This window comes from Panthera leo, chromosome D2 (genome assembly GCF_018350215.1).
Source record: "Panthera leo isolate Ple1 chromosome D2, P.leo_Ple1_pat1.1, whole genome shotgun sequence".
Taxonomy (NCBI): Eukaryota; Metazoa; Chordata; class Mammalia; order Carnivora; family Felidae; genus Panthera; species Panthera leo.
The window spans coordinates 71315461-71324456 of NC_056689.1; the positions used below are offsets into that span (position 1 = coordinate 71315461).

Genomic DNA, 8996 nt, shown 5'->3' on the forward strand with positions numbered 1-8996 from the left:
GTGAGCTGCTCAAGTCCGTAGGCAACAATGCCAGTGTTCCTCCCTCCACCCCAGGGATGGTTGCTATAGACTACGCCCCTCCCAAATTCGGATGCTGAAATCTAATCCCCAGAGTGGCGGTATTTGGGGGTGGGACACTGGAGAGGTGGTTAGGACAGGAGGGAAGAGCCTTCATGAGTAGATTAGCACCTTACAGAACACTAAGGGAACACCCCTCCTGCCACACAAGGAAGGCCATCTTCCATGAACCAGGAAGGGGCCTCTCATCTGGCATGAGATTTACAGGTACCTCGATCTTAGAGTTTTTGGCCTCCAGGACGGGGAGAAAGAAGTTTCTTTTGCATAGAAGCCGTCCAGCGGATGTGTTGTTACAACAGCTGGAACAGACTAGCACAGTCACAGAGATGAAGCAGCTCGGAGAAGCAACGAGAGCAATACGATCATCGTGGGGGTGAAGCGACTGGCAGGAGGCCAAGATAAAAGTGGTGAAAAATAGAGAGTTCGGCCCGCTAGGAGCCAGAGCGTGGGGAAGACGATTAGCAAGGATCTTGGAAATCCTCCAGAGTACCACCAGGGGCAGAGGCCAGGAGCCTGGGTCTAGAATCACCCAGGAAGAGGAGAAAAGGTTCCAGAAGCAGAGGAGAGTGGGGGATGGGTAGGACACCCAAGAGCGGTTGTTACCCCCAGAACAGAAGTGGAAGCAGAGCTTGGAGGGGGTAGAGAAAAGCAAGTTCCCCTAAAGTCTTCTTCCCCTACAGGGACTTTGAGAGAGCAGTAACAGAGAGGAGCCAAAAACCACAGCGTTCTGAAAAAGTGGAACTCCTCAGGATATACGTCACAGACTAGGAGTCTGGAGCTCTCTCTTGTCCACTGAGCGAGCAGATACAGGACTTGACACGAGAGAGCCTAACGGCCGGGAGGAGACAAGAGCCCCGAGCAGGCCTTTCGTCTCCGTATTTATCGGGCTCAAAAGATATTACCCACGTGGTGAACGGGAAGAAAACGAGATCTTACACACGTGAACGTGGGGAAAACCATCAGATAGTAATCATCAGCTTGTGTGTGTAAGAAGCAAAGGGTCCGGGGGGCGAGTGGAGTTTGTGATATTGGCGTCAGATGGAAAGTAATTTCCTGCCGGTGGTATCTCAAGTTACTCGTGATCCCCTTCCGCTATCTCGCTAGCTCACCTCGGGCATTTTCACCCTGTGGTGGAGGCTTTCCACCCTAAGCTTTGTTTCAGACCCATTTATGTGAGTAGAACCTACTTCCCCACAGACATAGAGCATGAGATTGGAAGTTCTACCAAACATAATGTGAGGGAAGGTGTTGTTGAGCCAATAAGGAATGAGAATGGGGGGGGGGGGGGTTGGCGGGAGACAGGGATTTGAGGGCAGGATGGTGATTTTCTAAGGTAAAGTCAAGGGAGGCAGAACTTGGGGAGCCTCTGGATGCCTGTGCTTATGGCCAGTGAGACACGGTTAAGCACTTTTTATGCCAGACACTGGGCGAAGCGCCTGGCATGCTGGTCTGCTAACCCTTGCCCGATCTCTTCAGGTGGGTCCTCCTTTAATTTTTTCTTTTTTCAGTGTTTAGTGAAACTCCAGTTAGTTAACATTACGGTGCGTCGTCCTCATTTTATAGATGGGGAAATTGAGGCACGGAAAGTTGTGACACACCCAATGCCACATAGCTGACAAGTGGTAAAGGCAGAACTTGAACTCCATGTGGCTCCAGGGTCCCAAGTTCGTAACTACCACGCTTTACATCCTCCACTAAAAGAGGCACAAGCATAAGAAGCACCGGGGAAACAGCACCTTCCATCCCTGAAGTTGCGGTAGGGTGTTGTTTTGTACAACTCATTCCCTTAGGAAGAGGTCTCTTGGAAAAGACCATGTGGGTTTGCATCCCATCTCTGCCACTCGTAGCTTAGTGACTTAGGATAAATTACTTCACCTTACTGAGCCGACCTTTGCTTTTTATAGAGATGTTGTAATGAAAGTAATAATCAAGGTTCTAATTTTAGCAGAGCATCTAGGGCGTTTCTATTAAGACATAAATCATATCCTGTCATTGCTCTCCTCAAAACCATCCAAGAGCTTCTGAACTTACAGTAAAAACTGGCCTTCACAATGGCCTGCAAGACCCTAGACCATCTGGTCTTTGACCTCGACTGCTGGTCCTGGCTCCTCCCCTTCCTTGCTCCGGTGACCATCAGGTCGCTTGCTGTTCCTTGAAGACACCAGGCACATGGGCACCCCAGATATCTTAGTTCACTCCCTCACTCCCCTAATTCACCGATTCAATGTCTCAGTGAAGTCTTCTCTCTCCCTTGTGTAAAATTGTCCTGTTCTGCTTCTCCATGGCTCCGCTGACCTTGTTGCTGTGTGACAAATCTCCCCCAAAACTTAGTGGGTGAAAACCTCAACCAACATTTTATTTCTCATGGTCTCTGAGGTTCAGGAATTCTGCAAGGGCTTCTGGCTTCTGGATCTCTCTCTCGTCTGGTCGTAGTCAGCTGGTGGCTAGACCTGGAACAATGCAGGGTTCAAGCAGCTGGGGCTGATCGTGTCTTTCTTCATGGTCTCGGGTGCCTCCCTATGAACTCTCCATGTGGGCTCATTTGAACTACCTCTCAGCCTGGTGGCCTCAGGGCAGTGGGCTGTTTATATGGTGGCTGAGGTCTCACAGGTGAGCATTCCAGCAAGTGAGACGGGAGCTAGGTCTCCTAAGATCTAGCCTTGGAATTGACACAGCGTCGCGGCTGCACGTTCTATTGGTGGAAATCGCAAAGCTCTCTAGTTTCATGGGAAGGAAACAAAGAACCCATCTCTAAATTGGATAAGGGTCAAAAGTCACGCTGTAACGAGAGCCTGTGGGACGGGAGATACTGTTGAGGCATGTCTGATCAATTCAACCCTCCTTTACCCCTTCCTCACCTCACATGCCACTTACCCGACTTTTATTTTCTATGCTGTCTCTCTTCCTGCACTAAAATGTCACCCTGGTTGGTTTACTGCTGTGTCCCAGAGCCTAGACCGGAGCCTGACCCATGGTATTCAATAAATACTTGTTGAATTCATGAGTTGTGTCTTTTATTCCTAATAGCTATAGATCTCAAAGTCAGATATTAATGCAGCCATTTTACAGATGTGGAAAGTGAGGCTCAGGAAGGTCTGGTAACTCAGCAGGATCCTCAGCTGCAAACTGGAAGAGCTTGGTTTTCTACGCGTATCTTGCTTTTGCCACGATTCCAGACTGCTCCCCATTCAGCTGCCCCTCTCCAGACTCCCCTCCACCCTGTACCCCCAGCCCTGCACACAGGCACACTGCCCCTCGCAGACCACGGTTTAATTTGTCCCCAGGCTGAGAACAAAGCAATCACACTTTAAAACCCGGGGTAACCAGCACATTCTGCATTCAGATTTTATTTCGGGTTTGCTGCGAAGAGGCAATTAAACGAAAGGTTATGCAGCTTTTATAAATGGCCAACTCAAACTTCTGGCTTATTTTCGCCCTGCTGTCTTTATAGGCATTTTACCAATATTTATCACTACCTCCCTTAGGGAGCCCTCAGATCTGTGATATTTGAAATAACAAAGCCTCTCCGTTGTTGGCCCTTTAAAAGGTTCGTGGTAAAACTGCACCATTAACATTCACAGTTCCTCATTTATGAGGCTGGATTGCACTTATTTCCATATTCCTCACTGTTTTTCCAATGAGGGTTTCACGTAATAGTGTTTGAAGGCTAAAGACTTCAAAGCAAATTCTTTACCATTTTTGTCTTGAAAAATATTCAATATTTGTATAATTAAAGTGAAGTCTTCCTAGAGAAAATGACAACTCAAATAATCTTAAGAGTACCTCCAAGAAAGAAGCTGTCAAAATGACATTTAGCTGTACAGTCACATTCTCCAAGGCCCTTGCTTCTCCTCCTGGTTTCTTGTAATCTTTGAAGGTTATGTCATGGCTGACTTCAGATCACTTTTTAAATTGTTATGGTCTCCCTTCAGTGTGGGTTCTGAGGGTGAGGGGCTCTACGCTTTGCTCCAGATTTTGTCTACTGCGTTACCAAGCATTTAAAACAAAAGCCAAGGGCCCCTGGGTGGCTCAGTTGGTTAAGCATCAGACTTCGGCTCAGGTCGTGATCTCAGGGTCCCCTGTGTTCAAGCCCTATGTCAGGCTCTCTGTTGTCAGCACAGAGCCCACTTCGGATGCTTGTCCCTGTCTCTCTACCTGTCCCCCTTCCCCCCTCAAAAGTAAGTAAACATTAAAAACAAAAGCCAAAACACCAAAATCTTCCTTGACCCAGGTTTTGCCACTAGTTAGTATCCTTTTTTACACGTGTTCTTTGTACCAAAGTTTTTTAGTAAATCTGTGTGCTCTCCGTCTCCATTTTCTCATCTCCTAAATTATATGGCAAAGTTTTGCCAGTGACCTCCAAGCTCATTAGCAAATCAAAGGGAATTTGCTTTTTTTAATTGACTGCCCCATCTACCTCTCCAGTTTTCCCTTCATGTGTCTCACTTTGTACCCTACTCCGTGTCCAAGCATCCCTTCAACTAGGATGTCTTCAGGGTAGCGGAATAGTTGGTATCATAATTCATACTCTTTGTACCTGGGGTTTGCGAGGACATTGTGGGGAAGAGGAAGAAGCTGGAAGTGGGTTGGCCAGGGCTAGGGAAATTGACCCATCTCCAGGCTGGGGAACATCGAAGCTTTATACTTGGTATTCAGAGGGCTTGGAAAACTTGTGCTGGACCTGAGCCAAAACTAGTTCCTGGGATCCAGTCCAGTGGTCCCTAGGGATTTCCGGGCAATGCCCATATTCATTCAATGAGAAGTTACTGTGTCAACTCTGTGTCAGGCCTTGTGGTAGGCTCAGGAGACATGAAGATAGGTAAACACAGTAGCTTTCCTTAAGTTGCTCACTGGGTAAGCAGAGAGAGAAGTGAACATACAAATATAAAGAGAATATATAGAGAAAGTACAATTCAGCAATAGCGTTCTTATCAATGGTCATGGAAATAAAGATCATTGACTTTAATCAATTGTTCTTTCAAGAGTTTGATATGGGACTTGTTAGGTGTTATATTGGAGAAGTATGATATTGTTTTGCACAATTAGGCACATGAATGAATAAATAAATAGGATGCATTGGTATTTTTATAAACAGCTGTTAAGGGCTACCAGAAAGCCTGGAAACTCTTAAGACTTTGCCTTGCTACTTCCTCTAAAATCGCTTATTTTATTTTGCACACTCTGTACTCTCACAAACACCTGTTCTCTTTATTGCTTAGTCTGTTTAAACCTCACACCCTTTCACCATCTCTTAATTAGCTAGTCCCATCCATTAATTCTCTGGTCCCAAATGAAACAAAAATGACAGAATGTCTAAGGAGGGTAGATTTTTGACAGGCAGTATTCACAAGTAGGAGGAAATCATCAAGACAGATATGGTAAACAAAATAAGCTAATGATCTCACAGTGTAACAACTTTTAGCCATACATTGAAGAAAAAGTGAAGACTTTAAAACGTATGTCCAAAAAGGGAGAAACAAAACCTTTAACAGACAATTTAGAAAGTAACAAGAACAGAAAACTTTGAAATTTGTGGGATGTGGTCAAAGCTGTGCTCCTTTGCCCAAATTCATCATTATAAATGCTTTCTATCATTTAAAGCATAAGTTTTAGGATTGGTTAGACCTGATCCAACTCCCAGTGCTGCCGCTTGCCGAATGACCTTTAATGACTTTGCCTCAGTGGGTTTCTCCGTGTATACGGTAGAATGCTGACGGCTTGCAGCGAGGAATAAACTTCCAAAAAATGTCAAGAATAGCATCTGGTATGGAATAGGTACTTGACAAGTAGTAGCTGCAAGTGAAGATTTATTTAAGAGTTATCATTTTCTATTACAACTATTTAATGAATTTAAACTCATGCACAGGTTTTCTTTGTGATTCAAGAGCTTTGAAATGTGTCACACCTGTCTTCATCTAAGAACGTCGTCTGTGTTCACCTATTTTGACTTGATGTGTTTCTGGCAATTGTAATTAAGCCCTCACAGATTTTATATCCGTGGTACTATGCTAAATTATTTGTGAAAATAATATTCTTGCTTCCTTTTTGGAGAAATTCCTCTGTAGAAACACAGAGCATCAAGTTTGATGGGTAGCACTGTCAGATGTATAAAAAGGAGCTTCATTTGAGAAGGGGTCCCTTTGGGTTATTTAGGTGCTCCAAACTGAAACTGCTTTGTTCTGTTTTTGTGGCTTCGGGGAGAGGAGGGGGTTTGAATTCAATTAGCACCTTGGTGTTTTCTTTTTCCTTCATTTCAGTACAGGAGACGGTTCATAGGCACCATGGTGTCAGGTTCCATCAAAAGGGAGAGAAACAGTTTCTTGGTTTTTAATTTTCTTCCAAAAAGGAAAGGCACCCATTTTGTTCCGCTCTGATTAGAAGGAGAGCTAGTGCGTGACTTTGAGGACAGGCAGATGCTTCAGGGCAGGGTAACAGAGGTCTTCGTTAATTTCTTGCGGGAGTTGTTTTTTTGTTTTTGTATTTTGGGTTTTTTTTTTTTTTGCTTCCACCATGTCTGGGCTGTGGGGAAGGGCTCAGGAAGATGAGTAGTCATCAAGCTCAGGGCAACCCAAGCCAGGTGTTATCAAGAACAGGTCAGGAGAGTGAGAAAACATTGGGTTCACAGTCTGTCGCTTCTTCCCCATCAGGGATGCAAAGTTGATTATTTTCATTGGAATTTAGAGATTTAAAAAAATTATTTTAAAGTCCATAACAAGTCTAATGATAAAGACATTGGCTGTGAAGGTGCTGGGATTAACTCTAGTTTGCGGCCGCCTCTTCCGGAAGAAGCCGGGATGGAATCATGTAGCCTGTTCACTCTACCACCAAGTCCTGCTTCTCTAGAGAGGAAACAGAGGCCCACGTGGCAAGCTAAGGATTAAATGGCTGTTTAGTGCTCTGGTCCTTTTATTAAGCACTGAAACCTTGATCCAATAATAAATTTGTCCAATAAAAGGAGCTTCCCTAGCTGGTTCTAACTTCTGTTCTTCAATAGGCCTATGCATCCTCTACAAACATCCGGAGGGGACTTCACTGCCTGGAGACCAAAGCCTAAACTGTTACCAGTGACATTGTGTAGCTTATGCCCCAGCAGCCTGAGTTCCAGCAAGGCTATCTAGATGTTCAATCTATTTAACTCCGTGAGTACGTCATTCTAGTTAACTGAGCATCTACTTTGGATAAGGCACCATGGAGGTTCAGAGGTGAGTAAAATACTAAGATTCTACCATAGCCTATAAAACATAACTTTGGGAAATTTTTAAAACATAGGGAAGCTCCAGGGCTTTCTTTGGGCTAGAAATAACAAACTCAAGTGCCTGCAGAGGCCCAGCTGACCACAGAAATGAGTGATTTTGGCTGGATGTAAAACAATTTGGGGTTGGTGGGGGAGGGTGGGTGGGCAGGTGGGGGCTGTGGGCAGTTTCCAGCTGGCGAGCACATGCTTGTTTTAAAGGGGCAGCTGCTACTCATTCCCAGCCAATTGTGTCCCCGTGCAGAAACGCAGGACTGGCAGAGGCAACACTGAAGATTTCTCAGGAAAAGCCGGCAATCTCGATTTTTGTATAAAATCCCTCAAAAGGACTGTGCCGGCCAAATGGACCCAGCTCAGTTTGCTCTCTCACTTAGCCATGTGTGGAGCAGTCCCAGAGAGCAGGGCACGATGCCCTTCGTAATAATTCTTTCTCATGCCCTATCTTTCTTCCTCCTACCTCTCCATAACCTTTCTTCTCCCCACCCCCACCTCTGGCCCAGGCCCAGGTTCAGTGAATGTTCTGGAGGAACACTGAGCATCAGTTGTGGGCTCAGTATCAACAAGCTTGAGCAACACTATTCTGGGGGTAAGGGCCTCCCTGCAGATTTGTAATCTTTAAAAAAGGCAATATTGATGATTTTCCTCTTTCAGGGAAGAGCTATATCTGTTTTGGTAAACACTTCAAGGCTGACACACGTTCGGGATGTGCGATGATGCAAAAGTAAGGACTCCATTCTGAAGTGAGTGAAAAAAGCATGAAATGCCACATGAAAGTCCCTGCCTGAAGGGTTACATTAGTGCTAAGCCTGGGTTAAAAAATTCTAAAGGGACCAATGGGCCAGCCATTAAAGGACCTGCGGGTGACCTCTCTCGGTCTTTCTCTGTGTTTCTCTCCTCTCTTAAGGGGATAATGTACATGTCAGGACAATAAATACAGTGTCTACCATATTTAAAACACTGCCTATTGTACAGGCATCAGGACCTGAAGGTTAAGAATGTCAGCCGAGGGGAGCACATTAGGAGTTAATGAGAGGTGGGTAACCAGAGGAATGAATGGGATCAGAGGAGAACATTTGAGCTGCCCACAAGTAGAGTCTAGAAAGGGAATGAGCAGACCATCAGAGGACTCGGCATGGAAGGGCAGTGTTACGGGGATCAGAAGAGATGACTCTGGAGTACGAGGTAGGAAGGTAAGCAATGGGGGGTGATGGACAATGGTGAGAAGGGCTTAGAGGTTATAGTGTAGATACATGTAAGCACATGCAATGTTATACTGTGCACCGGTTAACCACTGGCTCTCCTGGGGTGAGGGGAAATCGTGATTTGTAGCATCTGCTTATTATGTGGTATGAATATTCCCACAGCAACTGGTTTCAAGCTATCAACGTGAAGGCACGGAAAACAGAGCTGGGAAGAGGTGTGCACACTTGGGCCCCACAAGGTAGAAGGTAGGGAAGGTGAAATCAACAAGGTCAAAGGAAACTCAAGATCCTGGGGTGTACCAGGTCTAAGGGATAATGAAGTCTAAAGAGTGTCTGACGTAGAGTGACAGCAGAGGTCATGCAGCTGAAGAGGCGAACACAGAGATTAGAAGGAGCCCTCAGTCTAAGGAGGGTGACTGTGGAGAAAGGGGTGGAGGATAGAGTTTATGATCTAGGTCCCGCAG

At 45.5% G+C, this 8996-nt stretch overlaps 1 long non-coding RNA gene across 1 annotated transcript; it reads left to right on the forward strand.

Moving 5' to 3' along the window:
- Window positions 1-903: 903 nt before the first annotated feature.
- LOC122202571 lies at window positions 904-8743 on the forward strand. Its single transcript, XR_006194738.1, has 4 exons — window positions 904-1044; window positions 7073-7280; window positions 7982-8051; window positions 8695-8743. It is a non-coding gene; the product is annotated as an uncharacterized LOC122202571 (long non-coding RNA).
- The last annotated feature ends 253 nt before the right edge of the window (window positions 8744-8996 follow it).